At 40.7% G+C, this 20,520-nt stretch overlaps 1 protein-coding gene across 4 annotated transcripts in view; it reads left to right on the top strand.

Moving 5' to 3' along the window:
• Positions 1-20,520, top strand: part of LOC117206828 (tyrosine-protein phosphatase 99A-like) — a 420,696-nt gene that overhangs the window by 71,762 nt on the left and 328,414 nt on the right. The gene's annotated exons all lie outside the window — the stretch shown is intronic.

Raw genomic sequence — 20,520 nt, 5'->3', positions numbered from 1 at the left:
TCCAACGACTCTAAAATCATGTTGCTTATCCCTCCGGAAGAGATTTCTGGTTTATCTCATCGAGAATATTTATTCAAGACTCGATGTACCTTCTCCTGTATTTTTCTGATAGCGAAGGGGAAACATTCAATCGGGATTAATTAATCTGTCGAAACTGAAATTACGTGCGAAATACGTAGAAGAAAAATATTTCCGCGGAAATCATATTAACCAGTCGTGCAAACGTACTTGAACATACTCTACAACTGAAATCTTCAATTCTACGTAGTTTCGCTAGGTATCTCGAGGAATACTCGATCGATACTGCTGTACCAGCTCGTTCCTCGCAAGAATTAAACGGACCTTTTAGTCCAAACCTCACGCTCGCGATTACCTACTTAACGAGCCGACGATTTAATGAAAATCGATTTCCGTCGCGGGTACCCGGAGGTGGTTTTGTTTTCTCGGCTAATTTTACGCTCGGCAAGACGCTGCGGTCGAGAGAACCAAGGGAAAAACCGGAAAAAGAAAAGCGAAAGCTGTGTGTCTGGAGAAGCAATCCGCTTGCTTATTTACCTCTCGTAAGAATCTTTTCCGCATTGGGACGCGAGTGACGAGCTTGCCTTTCAGGAATTACGGTCGCGCCGTTTTCAGTTTCCGTTGCACGCGGTGTGGAACGCTTTTTCGATCGATATTTCAAGAGGAAGACGCGATGGCGCGGCGGCCGTTCCGGTCTGACGTTTTTCTTTGCTTTGAACGGGCCGAAGGAATTCGAAGGCACGCGAAATGGATTTATGCGTCTGCATGTTTCCACTCGGTACGAAGCGGCGCTTCTTCGCTTAAGAATTTTATACGATACACGAGGTGAGCGCGTAGAGTCTGGCATTCGAATCGTGTATCGACGTCGAAGATAGAGCACAATGGAGACAACTGGCTTCCACGGATGTAACGAAGGAAGGAATAGGGAAAAGAACGTGGCGCGTGCCTATGACGCGTTTGACTTGTCGATCGAGAGGGATAAAGCCGCCGTGGTTCGTGGCTGGCATGCTTTCAAACGTATTCGCTTCGTTTCCTGCGAGCTCGGCAAGTAAAAAGAAAAAGTTTTTCATTATGTTCCGTGGATCGATTTGGATTTGATGAATATAGTACGTTAACTGCGAACTAATCGAACTATGGTTATTGGATAAAAGTATTGGCGATATTGTACTGGACGAGGAGACGGGGAATTTTGTATGACAAAATGCAGTGACTTTTATTTTCCAATGAACCGGTCCCTTATTAAATTCTATATTTCATTCTCGTAACATCAAATTTTTGCAACCATATGCAAGTGCTACTAAATGATATAAAATTTAATGGATTTATTTAACGATATAGAATTACTTGGATTTTGTTAATTGGTATATAAATACTATACTAAATAAACACTATAATAAATACAATAGCGCGCCGATACTTCTTGTAGCCACTGTAAATAGGTGAGAAATCCATGAAATTTTACAAACAATCGGAGATATGTATTTAATATTATAACGATCAACGTTTCTCATCGAATACGTCCGATATAACATCGGAATTTTCAACAGAACGGGCGAAGATATTTTTAATCCGACAACCAAACAAACAGACAATTTTGATAATTGATTATTGAATGCTAAAATTCCTTGTCGATTCTTATGGAATGGTATCGACGATTGAATATTAAAACACGCGTGCGATATAAAATCCAGAATCTGCAGCAAATAAAAAATAAAACCAAAGTTTTACTAAAAGCAGGGAATGTCCTTTTATTTTTGAGCAGAAGTATATCCCTTCCTTCTTCCTTTTACTAAATATATATCAAATAAAAACATAAATATGCACCAAAAATATTCAGAAGTTTAAGGGGGAAAGGGAAGTCCTTGAAGTTCACACTTTCCGCTCAAACAATTATTTCATCGTCAAAGTAGAGAAAAAGACAGTCGTTGTTGCGCGAACCGAGGGATGATTTCAATTAAAAGGAGCAAGAGGTCATCGCAGAAAAGGAAACGGGAAGGAACTGCGGGGTAGGTGACAAGAGAGGGCATATTCTTCGACTCAAAGGTGGAAAAGGATGTCTATGTCAGAAGAATTTCCGTAAAAAAGAACGTACAAGCAAATTACTCAACCGGATGCACTGAGCAGGATCTTAAGCTGGCTCGTCACGGTAAGCTACATCTGTGTGACACCGATTTCCTCTTCGTTTTTCCCTGCTATCCTCCGTGTGGCTTCTTGCGTGCAGGAACGCTGCCTTTCAAAGGACGTTCTTATTTCCTTACTCTTTCGAATGCCTCTTTTTCATCTTTCGCTCTTTTTCTCTGTTCACGACGAAAGTATCTCTAGCCATGCCCCCTCGGACCATGCAACGATTTTAATTAATTCGGCAGGGAAAAGCAGTTTAGTTAGCAAGCTCGGTCGTAGTTTTCTTTTTCAAACTCGCTAAGTCGTCTCCTTGCGTCGAGCGTCTCTTTCATATTTTTTGACCCAAGCTCTCACCGTTCGTCCCGCCGAGATCTTGTCCCATTTTCGTCTCTCTTTTTTCCTACCATTCTCTTTTCTCTTGTCTTCCTCTTCTTATCGTATCCACGAATAAATGAGTCGCATTGTAATTGCTAAGTAGCCTCATCGACTAATGTTCAAACGCCTCTTGCTCCTTTCGCGCCGCAAGAAGTGGTCTCTTTGATTCGCGATCGCGAAGATCTTTGGAGTTGATCGATGAAATAACTCCACCCACAACCAACGATAACCGTGTTCCTAGTTGATTTGAAAGCCGTTTCCTCGGCCGAAAGAAATTAAATTATTCCTCTTACTCGACTAAAGCTCACTTTCTCTCGCTGTTTGTACTTTCTAGTTTCGAAGAGCATATCGCCCTTTTTCCGATAGGGACAAAGCATAGGGCTCAGAGCGTTGTTGAATCGTGGCGGTAAATGCGATCTCGTTTCGTGCGCAAACTGGATACGACACTGACTCGTTTGAATACATCTAACTCTCGTTACGTATGTACATTAATATGTTATGCTTTCACAAACCCTTGGAGTTATTCAAGTTATTCCCGCAGCAAGTTGGTAATTGTCGACGATACCGGAGCTTCGGGACCTCCGCGCGATAATTGATTTTCATACAGAGTTGAAACTTATCAACTTTAGCAGCCACCGGAGCATTAGCCGCTTTAAGTAGTTGCACACGTATGTCGCGGTGCGTCTACTACTTCGCCATTTCCTCTCCACTGCCTCGATTTCCCAACAACTTTGTTAACCGTTACCCCGAGGTAATTATCTAATAATTGTGAAAAGAGACATCAGACTGGATAACACCAAATTTCGCTATCTAACAATTACGCGATAACAGCATCTTCACCGATTTCTTTCTCGAAACGTGTCAGACGGTAGCCACAAGAAGCTAAATGCACTGGATGAAGACTAAAGAAGCCATTGTTCACAGTGATTATAAATAATAATATCGTATGATTACAGGACGACGATAGTAAAATAAAATTTATAAATGCATAGGTAAAATGAAACTCAACCTATGATAGTCATTAAGGGCTAGATTCGCCTTAGTTTATTATTATCGAGCAACGTTGTCTAAAAATAACACAATAATTCCATACTAGAATATCTCCTTGATAAAGATATTCACTTATTTCCTTATCATCTGTTATTACTGGCTTAGACCTTTGTCTTGCTGGTTTCGCTGAAAAACTAGCAAAAGGAGTATCAAAAATGAACACGCGAGTGGCAGGGAAAAATGGAACGAATTGTCTTTCGTAAACGCACACAAAGGCTGGGCGTGATCGGCGTTAAAAAGAATTTAGCCGTGCTAACTGGTCACCGAATAGCGTATTTCCAGCTAGCTCAACCTCTGTCTGCTTTTTCGTCCGGCGTTGGGTTATCTCTGTAGTAAGGGTTGTGGGCAACGTCGAAGTGATTTCCGCGCAAGCTCTTCTCCTCGAATTGTTCCCGCGAAAAAGCACAACTGTCGCCACCGACTTCGTTCCGGTTATTTGCCAGACGAACGTTCCGAGTATACGTTGCGTGGAAAATTGAAGACCAGAAATGGCGAATGCTTCGCGTTGATGGTACTCGGCGGCGTTCATGCGGTTTTTGTTCTCTTAAGAGAGTTTTTCGAGGATTTCTGCTTCAACGTATGCTTATTTCAGTTGACGCGTTCGTTTGGTCCTACCTAAAAAGTGAATTAAATCGCGTTGGCTATCTTTTCAGGCAGACCACGTTCGAAACTTTTCGCTTTATCGTATAGAATTCGTTGTTAACACGACTAATACGATTAGTTCGATTGAGCAAGAGATTCTGCCTATGTAACGAGATATTTTCGTAAATAGGGCGAATGTTATATTTTTATCGATAAAATATATCCACTTGTAAAGTTCCGACAGCGTAGATCGACAACTTGTGACGATACGCGGTGCTTGATAAAAACTAGTTTTAGGTTGACGATGATCTCGACTTAATAGTTTCTAGTTTGATCTTAAGTTAGCGACAGGGCCTTAAGTTTTCCCTCGATTGTTCCAATGCCTCCATCGTTCAGTGACTATCGTAAACTACCAAGAGATAGTCGACATACACACACCTACGCAAACATACATATGGCGCACTCATATATATAATAGGTGTTACGTAGTAAGTGTAAGCAACTTCCAGGAGTTCAAAGAAAAGCTTCTTGTCGTTCAGAGTCACGCGGAGGTCGACAAGGGGATCGCAGCGGTCTATTAATTGGCTTTCTGACTCTTCCCCCGTCCTCGAAACCCAGAGGTAGTTACGGCCTATTTCCGTGATCATCAAAACTTCGGTATCTCTAACAAAGTTGCTCTTTACGAGCAACGCATTGACGCGCACGTGTCAACCAGACGATTCATCATCGATTCTTTGTAGTCAAACGAAAGGATCACTGCGTTGAAGCCGTTCCAAAACGGAAGTAATTACAGTTCCACAATTCTTACAGCCGTTTTCTTATTTTCACGGCTACGTTGTTACGGCGTACGCTGCACGGTCGAGATAGTCTAGGGAAACTGTTTGGAGCATGTGCCAATCAGATCGGCAGGTCCTTTGAAAGTCGAGTTCGGTATCTGTCGAAGGAAGAACCGGAGATTAGTCGTCTCGATAACGCGCCATCGCGGAACGAATCGCTTTATGCAAACGACGAGTTATTCTGTGAATGTTCGCGACAAATTCGCAGCAGCAGTATGATACTGCGTTGCAGCATCATCGAACGGACTAAACCAATGGAACGTCGCCAAACCAATGGAAAACACGTACTTTCGAATTTTACATACTCCAAGCCGACGTCGCAAGCCACTCTCCACTTTCTCCGTCGGTTCCTCAAGGTGTCGGTTGGAAATGACCCCGGAAACCATTGCATAGCCTCTCGTCATTTTTACGATAAAATTCCGCGAGTTTATTCAACAAACGTAAAAGCCATCGGATGAATTACCGTCTCGCAAAACGTCGGCCACCATAAAGAACAGGCTAGACTGATTCGGTTCCTTTTGTGCTCGTTTCCTATGGTCGTTGCCACGACCGTGGTCGTCCGTTGGTGGACGATGGCGCGGAACGACGACCGAGAAAATAAAAGTATTCTGGCGCGCGAGTGTGGCCGTAAGTGGGACTTGCGAAACAGTTAGGTTCAAATAGACCATCCAGTCTGACGAGTGGACACTCGAAGGAGGATAAAGCTAGACAGGATATCGGTGAGTGCGGAGAACAGCAGGATGAACGAAAAGCCTACTTGTTCGCACGTGCGATACTCCTTCCTTCACTCCTGTATCCTTTTAATCTTCTGTGACGTTCGTTCCCTTCCGTTCGGCTCTGACGTGCTTCCGGGCTGTGCGGTGAGATTGACGTTGAGGAAAAAGTAATGAGAAAGCCGGCTCATGATCAATGCATCTTCGTCGACGTAATCGGTAAACGTACCGTACGGCTGATTCGCTACATGCAGCCGAGGGATCTCGACAGTGATAAAAACTAATCGAGTTAGCTGTTACTCATATCTTACGGGCCCTTCCAGCAAATTGAAAACGGAAAGCTGGCAGTGGTATCGCGAAGGATCAACTGATCAAGTCGTTGCGTTACTCTTTTTTCTTTTTTTCTTGCGAAGTATTTAGGAAGGAGCAGGGAATTTAATTCGGATGGACGATTTGCATACGAAGCACGAATTTCTATTTAATTGTAAATGATATCGGGAACGAAGGAAAATCGGAGCTTATGGCGATTTTCACGATTCCTCTGTTTTTTTATTTTTTTTTTTTTTTAGATGTATTAGAATCTTATAATCTTTTTGATGTAAATAGTCTTATATACCGTTTCTTGAGTATTTCGAGTTAATTAGGGGTATAGAGGAGATGCACGTGGTTGATTATTACAGCCTCAACGTTAGATTACATCATGGTTACCCTTTGGCGTTCTATTCTCGACATTCTGTTTCGTTATTTTCAATTTTAATATGCAGTAGGGACTCTTCTGTGTCACGATCTATTTCAATAAAGCCATGTCGATACAGATATTGCAGCAATATAAATAAGCTGTGAAATTGGTTTATCAAATATGAACGAGTCTAAATAAAGTGTCGAATGGGATTTGGATGGCAAAAGGTTAGAATCCCACGAGACAACGTAGTTTCAAGAAATGCGTCCATCCTACGAAATATAGCATCGTTGGTAGAATACACAGCACATCAAGAAACAGATAGTGTTCAAATAAACATCAATTTAGAACCCCATTAGTTATCGTTAGACTATAGATCCTCGTGCGTTTGTTATATTGTAAAAATATATTTTAACTGTGCTGCGATCTTCGAATAGTTATATTTTAATATTGCTCACATTTTAATATACGAAAAGGATTCGTAGTGTTTTGAGAATTTGATATGTTTGATAAAAAATTGTAGCAGGAAATTATGCATACCACTAAGAGTTGCTCCATACATTGTTGAAACTTGAGATTTTCTTTTAACGCTAGAGGAATATAATTGATTCGAAAATGACAGAAAACGGACTCCGTAGAATGAATGTATCATAATCGTGCATTCATAATCAATCAATCATAATAATCGTCTCCATTTCAGGTATTAATTTATTCAAAGGCTCTCGGCACATTCAAAAGGTTCTTATTTAATCTACTATTGCTTTGCGCTATCACGTGGTTATTTTAAGCCGAATGATCAAAGTATCTTTTGAAGTTATACGTATTAACCCAACGATTCGCTCGACGTGACATGCCGTTTCCCATTTTCTAACGAGAGATGACGTAAAGCTTGCCGGATATGCGATAGAGCTCCAACGTTTCAGTGGCAATTGGCTTGAATCGTCCACTTTCGGAACCTCTTTAAAAGGTTCGTTAATTCGTCGCGAAGCGTAAATACAAAGCCGATAGACGCAATAAGTTCCTATTATACGATGCGTCGTCGAGCGTGTGATCGCCTGGCGTACTTGAAATTTCGAACGACGATCGAATCGATGTAATTGGGCCTCAGGAACCTGAACAAGTCGGAACTTTCCGTTGGACGCGCGCTCACACCTGTGGCTCTTAATAGCCTCCACCAAAAAGGAGGCACAGCAATCACCAGTTCGATCAGTTGCCCTCGACCCGCCTCCTACTCGCAATTGCTTCATTTCCTGCAGATGAATCGTATTAGTAGGCGTTCCTCGTATCAGCTCTGTGAAATTCAGGGACCATAATAAAAATCATTTTTGTTCGTGTTTGTGTTTTTCTACGAAAACGAAAGAATACTCTATACAGCATCTTCCGTTTCCGTTCGCTACTTTCTAGTATTTGACGTACTTTGGTACGTTCCATATTACATATTTCCTGTAAATGTATCTGCAATCTAGCATCTGTTTAATTAAATCACAAAGTTAATTTCTGTTCAGTACGGTTGTGTTTCTGGTAACAAATATTTTATTATATTACGCATCTGCTGGAGGTGTATCTTTAATTAACTTATGAAAGGATTTATATATTTAATTAAATCATAAATCTGTGGAACCTTGATGAAGATTTTTCGCACAACCGCTTGATTTGTATCCTTATAAACCAGGCTATAAATCATTTTTTTATAATATTGATTCCGCCATATCGCGAGTCTCGCTTCTGATCACACAGAATACATTGTCATCCGAAATGTATCTCGATTCATCAGTGCAGCAACGCTCGCTGAAACTCCCATAGAAGTTCGATTAAATTCCAATAACCTAACTCCACCGCTTCTTTCAACTCATTGTCTCAAGCTCGTGTAATCTAAATTCGTTGACAAAGAACAAGCATAGCGTATAATATAATTAACGAAGAATATTACATACGTGTTTCTTGGTTGTTCTCTCTTTCTTTGTCGAGGGACCTCGGAGTATTCTCGAAACACAATCACTGCTGGTCCACAAGAATTATAACGTGCACCCTCGATTTATAGAAAGTTAGGCGAACAGTACTATAACTTATCAGTCCCCGAAACGAAATCGAAGATGAAAGAATCTATCAAAAGGGAGCTACGTATTCAATAATGGAGTTATCGACACTTATTAGTGTGCACTTTCAGGTCTGCAGCAAGAGGCGCTAAGCAGTCATTGCTCACTGCTTCGCGAAGCATTCTCGCGGAATAAGTCGGTCATTTGTCAGAGCTCCTCTTAGGAAGCTTTTGGTGGCGAGTAAGCTCGCTTGATTGAGTAAATCACCGCCCGTTCTCTGCCCTCTTTCTGCCTCTTTTCCTCCCCTTTTCCGCCTCGATTCCCTTACTCTCGTTTACTCGGAGATCTCTCAAGGTTCGACCAGTTGGTAGTACAGTACCTCTATCGTAAGAAAGAGAGGGAGAGAGACAGAGAGGGAGAAAATTCTTTGTTCACCTTGTTTCGACTGCACGTCGATACGAACGGAGCATGAACGAGCCGTTTTCTTCTTCGACGTAGACTGGCGTTTTTCTTCGTGCTGATTGAAATGCAGCATACGTTTTCGCAGGTAACCGTTCTGTCGATCCGAATCGGCCCGCGCTACGGGTTCTTGCGGAACTGACCGAATCTCTCGGCGTATACTCGGCTGGCCTCACGATTTTCGCACGAACGCCAGCTGGAAATAGGCTCTGACGATTTCTTCCAGCGCTGCCTTTCGTTCCAGACGACGACGTGACGAGTTATACGTGTACCTTTTTCGAATCACGATCGACATTCGACCAGCTTCTTGATATATGATTCTTTGTCTTCTCCAACTTTTACGTTGGTTTATGACGCGACGTGTATAGATTAGACGTGTCTATATATCCTATTAAATAATGATCACACGGAGCAATGTCCGAAGAGTATGGAGGATGACGTAGAATATGCCAATCAAACGTTAACAATTTGTTTCTAACGGTCGGAATTAACGAACAGACGAGGCGTCGTTTTTTATCGCGATATCGCCAGGCCACATGTGGCCGTAGCCGTTAAAAATAAATTGTTAACATTTAATTGAGATGTTCTATCTCATTCTCCATACTCTCCGGATACTGCCCCCTGTGATTGTTATTTATCCTTTTCGTTGAAAACAACGCGATAAAAGATTCAGTTCGATAAATGTCATGAGAGTGCACGTAGAACAATATTTTGCTGGCAAACCTCGGAGGTTTTGGAAAAATAGCATTATGCGGTTTCCAGAGAGATAGAAAGAGGTAATAAATCAGAGTGAATCGTAGTTAACTCAATAATATGACGTAAAATATAAAATATGGTGCATTCGCTGTGTATTAATAAAGAGAATAAAACGTCTGGGACAAGCTAATATGTGTATATTTCAAATAATTATTCATCAAAAGAAGATGTCAGACATTTTTGATAATATTATTCGAACGAATCGTTCGAACGACTATAGAATTTAGAAGTTCTGGGGTAAGTGCTGCTTTTCACAATTCTCTTCCCAAAAGGCATCCTTGCTTATCACATTCTGTGGCCAATTCTTCTGGAAACGACGTTCCTCTTTCTTAAACGCTTCATATACCGTGACACATACAGACACCGGTTACTGATCTTTGTAAATTCAAAAGTTATGGTATCCGATATGCCAACATATTTATATATATTCTAGAAAATGTAATCTATATCCACTTGGAAATCGAGTCGCGTCCTATTACAAGAAATTTAATCACTTCCATTAACAAATTAAGAAAACTTTGCGCGTCGAGTGACTGAAGCAACGCTACAGTAAGTTTCTTGTCGTGCCTAACTTTCTTATTTTAAACAACTAAATCGCTGGACATTCGGTCATCTTTATTCGCGCTTTCGTTACTCACGTAGTCTGAGTAGAATACTTGCCATAGATTGTCTAAAAGCCAACCTAATTACTTTCAACGTTCCTTGAAAGCACATCTAATAAATACACCCGGAAAAATCAATTAAGAGTGAATAATAGTCCGTGCAGGTTAGACGGCTGGCGCATGGAAGAAATAAAAGAGCACTGAAATGAGAATGGGATTAATGCGGATGATTATTCAGGTCTCCGGATGTTCTCAACAAGTATCGCACTTGGACCGTAGCCAAGGTTCGATCGAGGCAGAAAATTCGATAAATAAAGCAACCGCGAGAAACAAGGGGTTGCGCGGCGGGGATTGATTTACACGCAATGAATGACGGCCACCAATGCATTTACCGTGACAAGTATTGCACCGTGATTAATTCTTGCCCTTCAGTCGGTATTAATCTTCGCGGCGCGATTCCAACGAATCGAACAGTCTACATATTTATTTCAACGTGGTACGAAGACGTAGAACGCAGTATAGTGTTAATGTTAAAACAGACGCGATTATTATTCATAATACGTAAGATCTGGGAGATGTGCGACAGGGAGAACGCGGTCACCATTAAATTTCAATATCGAACTCGGATTTCCGAGGTCGGCTCGGTTATAAATTATTGATCAGGCGGAGAGAATATCTCTGGAGAGTCGGTACTTTCGCGGATTCGCGGCTTGATTGGCAAAAGGCCGGATGAGTTAGATCTGCCGTCGCGAGAGGGTTGGGATACGTCGCTCGAATTTCTTTCCATTCTTAAAAGTTGCATAGCCAAGATGGGAGATCCGATTCCAAATGACTTTTTACGAATGTAAATTCCTTATCAAACTGAAAGTCGGATTACAAATTCGGAACGAGGCGAAGTTTTCCGCGGTGTCGTTTCCTCCCTTAAGAGGGCTGCTTTACGGGCAAGAAGAAGAAGAAGAAGAAGAAGGGGCTCGGGAGTTCGATCGCGAGGATGAGGCGGGATACGGTCGGTTGCGGTGGCGGGCCAAGGGGTAGCCAAAGAACTTATGAGAGGAGAATTATGAGCGCACCTAATATGCATAATAACGTCTGATTCGAAATTTGTATTCATACCTGCCGATTTGCCAGCGAGTCGCGACTGTATGAATTTTGATGTTTCGATAGATGTAAAATGCCGGCGTTGTTGTTCGGATCGATAACTTTCCATTCGTGGTGCGCTTCTAATGAGTTCCGAAAACATGCAACGCCGTAAATCAGCAATAGTGGGCGAAAAACTTCTTCGATGAATAATAAACGTGGAACTCTCAGCGATATTTCTGACAATACACACTAAAAAAAAGGGGGTATTGAGTGAAAGTAGAGTTTACCTCGGAATTTGGATAATTTGTCATCTAATTAGTTAGATGACAAAGATGGATCTACTTAGTTTTCATATAAAACATTTCGGCGAAAATTTATAGAAAGTTACGCGAGTGTTTTGCGACAATTAAGTTTACTGTGTCCTGTGTCATTTTCAACCCAATTAAAAACTTTTTTGACGAAAATATGGAACAATAATTTTATATGGAATTCTATGCGAAAAATGTTCTTGGACCTATGCTATATAAATCAGTATAATCGTCGCTAAAGAATCCACTTCTAAAGTCACGAGTCATACAACTTTTCTTGTTGATAAGCTTCAAATATATAAGTATATAAATATTAGAATGAAATATTGTACACGTATTGTGTATCTTCATCGACAAGACGCGTGATACACGAATACCTTTTGCACCTCAGAGTGGAAACGTGCTAACAATCTTATTGCTTCCGTAAGCAAGAACAGGATTGAGATGCAAAAATTGAAGAATCGTAGGACAGCCGAAGAAAGGACCGTCTGAAAGCTATCTGAAATGCACCTAACGCACCGCTCGAAGCACATTTGTTTCTCACCGCACTAAAATCTCCATCGGAAACCACAAACTCCATTATCTGGCCCAAACGAACGGTGTAATTTCTCTTTAATTTTGCTACTCCGATCTCCGTCCATCGTCTGGAGAATTCCCCAGACGATCGTATACTAGAACGCGATACATCGTTCGCGGAAGATTAACAGAGATTATGCAGCCCCCACGCGTCCAAACTTTATCGTTGCATCCGTAAATCATAGCCTCGGTGCGTGCACAACACTGCCGCCAAGTAATTCCGGACGAACCAAAGATTCTCATCAGTTTGTTAAGCTACTCTGTAATTTTAGATTTCCAAGTGGTCTCACGTAGACGATATAAATTCCGTTTCATAAGGGATAAAGATCGGCCGTTCGAGCTGGCTTGTTACGCGACTCGACGACGATCCACGCAGCGGCCGGCCATTTCGACAACTTAGCTCGCCACACTTTCCAGTTTCGGTGGCGCATGGATGACTAGCATCGCTGCGACAATTATGCAACGGCTGGATAAAGGCATGCTCTCGTATCCGGTTATAGAACGAAATAGCGACGAGTCCGGTACGCCGGCAAACTTTCTGACGCAAATTCTACTGTCGTTTCCCTTCCTCGTCTCCACCACCGCTTTACTACCGTTGTCTCCACTTTTCGGCCTAGCGCCGTGCATACAATGTGATTCTCGTAAACCGACCGACACGAATATCCTTGAAATTCTAGAGAGCGCCGTGTTTCGTTTGCATGAAAATTTCGTCCGCCGGAAGCGACTCCGCTGGAAACATACGGAGGTTAATTTCGCTAGCTTTTTTTCTCAGAATTGTGGGTATTTTCGCATAACGGCGCCGAAAATAGATCTTCAGTAAAGTGTCTTTCAGCTCTTCTATTGATCAATATTGGATTTTAATCGGATGGAGAAATGATTGGTTATATCACTTGATAAGTAAATGAAAAGCCAGAGCAGTGTTTGTTTATTCTTAAGCGATAATGGCGATATGAATGGAAATCGCATGAAAATTTCATCCGCCGGTTGCCATTTCGTTGGAGATACACGGGGATTATTTTAGATTTTTCTTTTCCTTAGATTGTTGAGATTCTTATATAACGTGAAACTTGAAGCGTATGTTCCAGTTTCTCATTGGAGAATATTGGATTTTATTAAAGATGGACGAGAAATGATCGATTATATCCCTTAACGAAAATAAATAACTATACGTGATTATGTTTTTCCCTCAATAAAAGTAAATATCAATATTACCCAAAAAAAAAATTTGTATTTTTTTAGTAATTACAAAAACAAACAATCTGATAGCAGTCACTTTGACTGGCTCGATAGTTCTATTACTAAACAGACTCTTGTTGATAAACTAACGCGTTTAAGGTTGTTCCGCTGTAATCGATCGTCTTCATCGAATTGTTTGTTAATTTTAGCAAAAATTCCAAATTATTTGGCGCACCTTTACTAAATGCTCGCGTTGAAAAATCTTCTTTTATGTTAATAATTCTATCCTCAGCTATGCATTAAAACTAAAATAGGAAATACGAATAACTTTTATTTTCAGAAACTTAATACAATGATGTCATCATCGTCGATCTGCTCTACTTTCGCGACAGTAGATAGAGCCTCAATTGTATCAAGATTGAGATAAAACTCAGCAGATACTCGCAACAGCCTTTCTTTCGAAGAATTTAATTAAGTGACGTCGTTATTATCCAGCTAACTCCACTTGAAAACACCATTTACCCCGTAAATGATACAAAAATCACCTCCAGTCCTCTACATAATATTCTCCGAAACAATGTACCACTTCCGAAATAATTATTCTACAGGCTCGCGAGTTGTCATTTAACTTAAATCACCCGGTATGCTGTGGTCCCTGTCAGCGAGGCGGTTTTATCCACGTCCCGGGCGGAGCTGAGCGTTTGCGGTCGCGACACTCACACGTTTACTCAAGTTGACAACAAGCAGCAGTCGTCTGCCGACAGTTAAGCTACTTGGTCTGATAACGAAGCGGACAGGCCGGCACAGTCTCGTTATTTATTGAAATGCATGCGTCGTGCGAGAACGGGGGATGGTTTGCAGTTGTATTCTCGCATAGAGCATAAGGCGGGTATCGTGAACCGACGACCGAGCGATTTATTCGAGGGCTCTGGCTAATGGCGGTTGGTCGCGTGCTTTTGATTACACGTTTAACCGCGCTGCCCGTAATTGAGAGACACGAACGCTTCAGATATTGAATAAATAAACAAATGGACGGACGCGCGTTATGGACGGCCCGTGCGATTTCAACCTTTCACCTAAGCAGTTGTTTCGACCGGTGCAACGTTTAATGACGACACAGTGATTAACGAGTTCCCTGCCGTGTTCATACTCGCAGGTGTTCAATACTGCATGACTGCGTGATGTGCTCTGTTGAGAATTATTCGTCGCTCCGATGATAAAAGTTGCAACTTCCCGTGTGTAGAGACGTTGAGTGACAGGTATATTGTTACATAAAAATACCAAGACCAGATTCAAAAATAAGATAAAAATACGGCTATAGTTGCGAGAAGTGACCGATCGAGATGAAATTTGAGAAAGACGGTGGACAGGGAAGAGGGTGAATTCCAAATATCAAATTTAACTTCGGCTATAAATACGAAGGATGTTATCGCTCTTATATCGTCGGCTATTCGATATTCAACGTCGACGACGATTATTATAGCGACGATGGTTGTATTAGTAACGTATGTATAGACAGTGTATAGTTGTGAATGTCTTTTATTAATACCTTGGAAATTAATAAATAGCTGAAGCTAAAATTTTGTATTTAGAATCCACCTGCCTTATTCTCAAACCACTCTGCTCAAATCTCGTGTCTTTTCGGAACTTTATCTAAAAATATGATGATCCTTACTAGATTCTCTTTGAAATATCAGTTTTATCTTGTATACGTCTATTCTCTGTACGGAAATATCTCCTATCTCTTAATCATATACTACAATATAGATTCTACAAACATGGTACACATTTTTAGAATTGTAGGATTATTTATTCAGAAATATCAGAAATTAGAATTTGCAACGATTTCCATCCTATATGATACATTTATTGATAGATGGATCTATTTACTGTGGATTAAGCAGGAAACGATGGTTATTGAGAAAATTTACCACGAATCCAAATCCACCTGTGCATTCTCAAAATTACTTCTCATTTGTGATTAACGTATGCGGTCAAATTACTATATGCATTCTGCGAATCTTTCTTCGTTTGTTATCGACGTTCTCGCATATATACACATTCGTTCATGTATCAATAACTTATCATTCACTGATCCTTTCACTTCTATGCTTGAATAACGTACTATTTGACTGAACGAAGATAAAGTCTGCAATGCACGTGATTATTTACGTAAATTGGCAATAGAGGAGATTATATGGGATCACCCCGTATCATCAGTTAATTATCGAATGGCTTCTTTATTACCCTTCTTTGATCTAATTATAATTATTATGATGATTATAAAAATCCCATATTATAATTGGCGTATCGACAGTTGCAGATATTTTAAACCAGAGTTTAGTAAAATTTAATAGAGAAAAATTACAGTGTATTGCCTCTGTATGCTTGTTTTCGTTGATAACTGTAACGCATGGCAGAACAGTCGATGTTAATATCAACGAAGATTTAATTTATACCTTTAACTCTTTTGTAACGAGAAGCATCCATACGTATACTCCCTAAAATATCGAATAATCGTGCTCTAAAAGCGTACTCTATCGTCTAGAATCATTTTTATTCTTAATTACGTTTACACGCTGCGCCACAATTAAATAAATGTTCATGTGCGAATTTTGTCCGCATTTGTAAAAAACCATTTTCGTCCTGCGTATAAGAGAAGCTTTCATTTCTAATAGAGTTGTAACGAAAGGATTAAATATCATATTCCGAACTGTCTGTCGCTGTCTCTCCCTAAAATACTGAGAACCAAATGAGCAGTTCGGATGCTTGAAACTTCACGTACTCTTACAATATCTTACAAATGTATCTTTATCCCCTACGTTCTGACCCTAACTTCTCCTAAAGGCTTCACCTCTGCTCGGTCAAACAGTGCTTCCCCAAAACCTTCGCAAATGAAAAGAGAATCGTATTCCTTTTGCTCCCATCGTCCCGAAATTTTCTTCATCTCTCCCTCGTCTCCTCTTCAATTTACCGTCCCATGGATGGTGACCAGGGACGATAAGAAGTAAGGATCGTTCGTGACGATCGAAACCCCGATGGAAATCGGGCACGGCGTTCCCCGAAAAACGAGTGATCGCGTGGCCATCGTTTCTGGGAATAATTTCTTCGTATCGAAACCAAGCCGCGTTCCACATGTCGTCGAGGAACAGTCGATAATCCCGGCGAGACTTGATAATTCTTTCGTGTCGTTTCTCGCGCAGTACAACGGCATTTCCTGGAATCGATGTATCGACTGTGAGGGCGCCTCGACTCTGAAAAGTGGCAAGTTCGCCTGTACACCGGCATGCAACTTTAATAGCCCCAGAGTCGTTTATACGGCCGCCGCTAAAGCAACACAGACAACACGCCTATTCCCTGTAATGCAAACTGAAGACAAACTGCATCGATTCGGAGGCTACTCGATTTCGTAGCTACTACCGAAATTGAGATTTGGCTTTATAGGATCTTGGGAAGCCACAGAACCAGGGATTGAACATTTTCGGAGAAGCAAAGATAACGTAATATAATTTGCATAAGTGTCTTTTAAGTAAAAAGGATTTCCGCGTAAAAGTTTCATGCGGTTTATAGATCGTGCATATAATGATCTTAATTTTTTTAAAGTACGAGTGTTTCAAGAATTCGATATGAAATATATTGTAAAAGTAATGCGATTCGGAGACTATACAATGGCGTAACCACTATTGAAATTGGGATTTGGCTTTGTAGACTCTTGGAAAACTAGTAAAACATAGATTGAACATTTTCAAAGAAATATAAGTATCGAAGGTAGTTTGTGTAAAGGTTTCCAAGTAAATAGTTTGCCGAGTAAAAGCTTCGTGTGGGAAGTTTGCAAACAATGATCTTCATTTTTTATAGAGTATAAGACTTTCAAGTGTTCTAGTTTTTACAGTAACTCATGAAAGCATTTGAACGCGAACCATACAATAATTTTATGTATATACTGTATATATTATATAAAATATATTTTAATCTTATTAGCACTGTAATGAAACACGATTATCGTGATTACATCGATAAAATTCTAAACCAAAATTTAAATGTATCTAAAAGTCACAAGACAATTACTTTAAGACATATTTAGTTAAAAAATTGATTTCTCTGCAAACTTTACCAATATGATCATGATAGTTTGATCTCATTTCAGTGTTAAGGCTATTTCCAAATGTTTCGTATAAAACACGTAACATATATATTCATAAAAGATTCCTATAAGTGTTTCGATACTTTGGAAAGCTATTCTGTATACAGCGCACGAAGCTAATAATGAAAATATTGTACTAAATTCTTAGAATACAGAATAATCGCAACTTGTCTGTCGAGACTTTATATTCAGTGGAATAGATCAACCAATGGTCATACACGATACCGTATAAGTTCCTGGCGCCCATTTAAGTGAATATTCGTCTTGAACACTTGAAATAGCTTGAAAATAAGACAGGTTTAATAACAATCTTTAAATTACTTTAAAGTTTTCTGCTGTTTTTATGACAGCTATTCATTCGTACGGTCCATTATTAATTTAGGAGGAGAATGCTGATAAACGTTAAACGCTATGGCGTAACCTGTAACGATGGTTTATAGTTATCTAGGATTACTTAGAAGCCTTTTAAATACTCGCTACACCGTATGCCCCTCGTTTTATGTATCGTAAAGAAGCGTCGTAAAGAATGTACTATGTTTTTGTTGCAGGTAAGTGCCCCGTAAACGAGACTCACCTTAAGACGATGATTCAATTTCCTGGCTGGCGTTCGGCAGTGTGTAAGTCTTAAAAACGTACGATTATGTAGCTTTAAGAAATTGCTGCGTTAATACCTCGCTTAGATTGGATGCTAACCGTATCGTTAACCTCCGCATTCTTAACTATTTAAGACACAAACTTTAGTAAACTACATAATTTCCAAAAGGAAGGATTAATATTCAAGCGAAAGTTATGCGGTGGCGAGCAAAGCCAGTTCTCGCTTCGACCGATAAATATTAACATTGCACTTGCATAAATAAACAAATAATATAGCTCCGTATTTTTTCCTACGTTTCCAAGCATATACTCGGTTCATACTCACTGCGTGGAAAATTATTAAATAAATCGGTTTTATTGTATACTCTATCATTAATTTCGAATAAGAAATTTCGAATGAGTGTTTTGTTCTAATGTCTTTTTCTTTTACCAGTGTTATAAATTAATAACACTTAAAAGTGATTATGCTTAAAAATCTGTAACCGAAATAAACTATGATGGGAATGAAAATTTTTCGTTCCTTAGAATTATAATCTCTGTTGTTAAGTTTCAGAAAAATAATTTCCGTCCATTAAGTTCCATTTATATTACAAATTATTGTTCGAACTTTGAATTTTATCAACTCTAAACCAAATTAAAGTGAAGCAGATTAAAGTAGTCGATATTGCGCGATCTTACTTTACCAGGGAATAATCTAAAATCAGACGATATTGAAGATCTTCGCTGATCCGATCTTTAAAAGCTTCCTTTCTAACGAGCAAAATCGATGATACTGGTCTACTTACATTTTCTAGAATTAACCACTCGCAATCAGACAAAAGTAACGTAAGTAAGTTGAAGGCAAAAGAGGAATAGTTTCCTTCATGAAGTAAACATGGTTGCGGTTTAAAGAGAAACCCATACGCGACCCAATCTACTCTTCGGTATACGTAAACAGGATTTTCCGGCGTTATGGGATGGGAAATGGGTGAAGCGTGATCTGACCCAAAATCGCAAATTGTTAATCTAGGTTGGTGGAAGTTACCTTAGTAGGCGTCGGCCAATAACTCGGCGAACAATCGCGACTGATTCTGCATCTCGATGAAGTTGGCTCGTGCGGCGAGGATTGCATCTGAAGTTCTACGATTCGAGAGGGAAGAAAGACGAAAGAGACGAGGGTGGTGAAGTGGGAGGACTGAAAGGGGAACATGGGAACACGGATTCGTTCGTGAAGGAGGAGAGAGAAAGGAGAAGTGTACTTCGGGGACGACCACTGGTTGAGTTTCCTCGGATGGCTCAAACGAAACTTACTTGGCAAGTTTCCACGACGCAGCCCGCGGAATAACAATCAATTAAATTTCCGGAAATTCGCTCGACACGACCTCGTCCCCACTAGTACATTGGCTTCAATGGTGGATCCGCGTATCTCTGGGTCTCGTCATACGTGTCTTTTGTTCTCGTGTTCTGTCTCTCCTCTTAAATCATTCGAGCGGATTGCTCTCTTTACGAAGAGTGAAACGCGTTCGATCTTTTCCGACATGTATAGCCTCAAGGATTGATTTAGGTTAGCTGTAACGTCGTTCAGGTGTTCCAACAGTTTGTTCTTGTCACAAGGATTTGTTGATTCGAGCGTAAAACGCAATCGCAGAATTCAATGCAATTAGCAAACGTTCCGAGGAAATTGATTTTCGATATACAACAGTCTGTGCGACCTTGCACGTTCAGCTTTCTAGCTACTTTCCCCCTTGTCTTCTATACTGTCGGAAGTGAAGGCATCCGAGCGGTAACGATTTCCCGTCCAGCGGCTCGTTACATCGTTACCGATGTCGTTCGCAATGTTTAGTCAGGCAACGGCGCGTGACGTCGACGAAAGAAATAACAAAAGGGTGGTAAAAGGGTGGGCTAACGAAAGCCAAGAACGCTCGCAGCTATTGATAACACGATGTGGATGGGTAACGAGAGGATGACAAGCTTGCCAAGAAATTGCCAAGCAATCCCGGGGTAAAATCGAACGGAGCGAAAACTTGGTCCGGCTGGCACGGTCAACGAAATCGTTCTCTTTCTCCTCCGATATCGTTGCCTTTTTGCCCGTGCCTCTGTATGTGTGTGTGTGTGTGTGTGTGTGCATGTGTGTGTCCTCTCTGCAATTTTTCACAGGAAAACGGGGTTTTTCTTCTCGTTGCTCGACACTTGAGAACAAACTCGCAACGAATCGTGATCGTATAAGAAGAAGAAGAAACAGGAAAGCAGCGAACCGGCAAAAATACGAAAAATTAAACGGCCGATAATTGACCTCGATGTATTTCCTCGGAAAGTTCAAACCACTCTGGATATCGTCGTAGCTCGTTTTGTTGTCGCCGGGAGTATCGAAGTTGCGCGCACACGGGCTCGTTCGAGCCGCAAACGCGCGACACCGTTAGACACGACTACTAGAAG

The sequence above is a fragment of the Bombus bifarius genome, unplaced genomic scaffold, assembly GCF_011952205.1.
Source record: "Bombus bifarius isolate JDL3187 unplaced genomic scaffold, Bbif_JDL3187 scf7180000008008, whole genome shotgun sequence".
In the NCBI taxonomy this organism is placed as follows: domain Eukaryota; kingdom Metazoa; phylum Arthropoda; class Insecta; order Hymenoptera; family Apidae; genus Bombus; species Bombus bifarius.
Note: the sequence above shows the minus strand (reverse complement) of the source record. Positions and strands in the feature narration are given on the sequence as shown.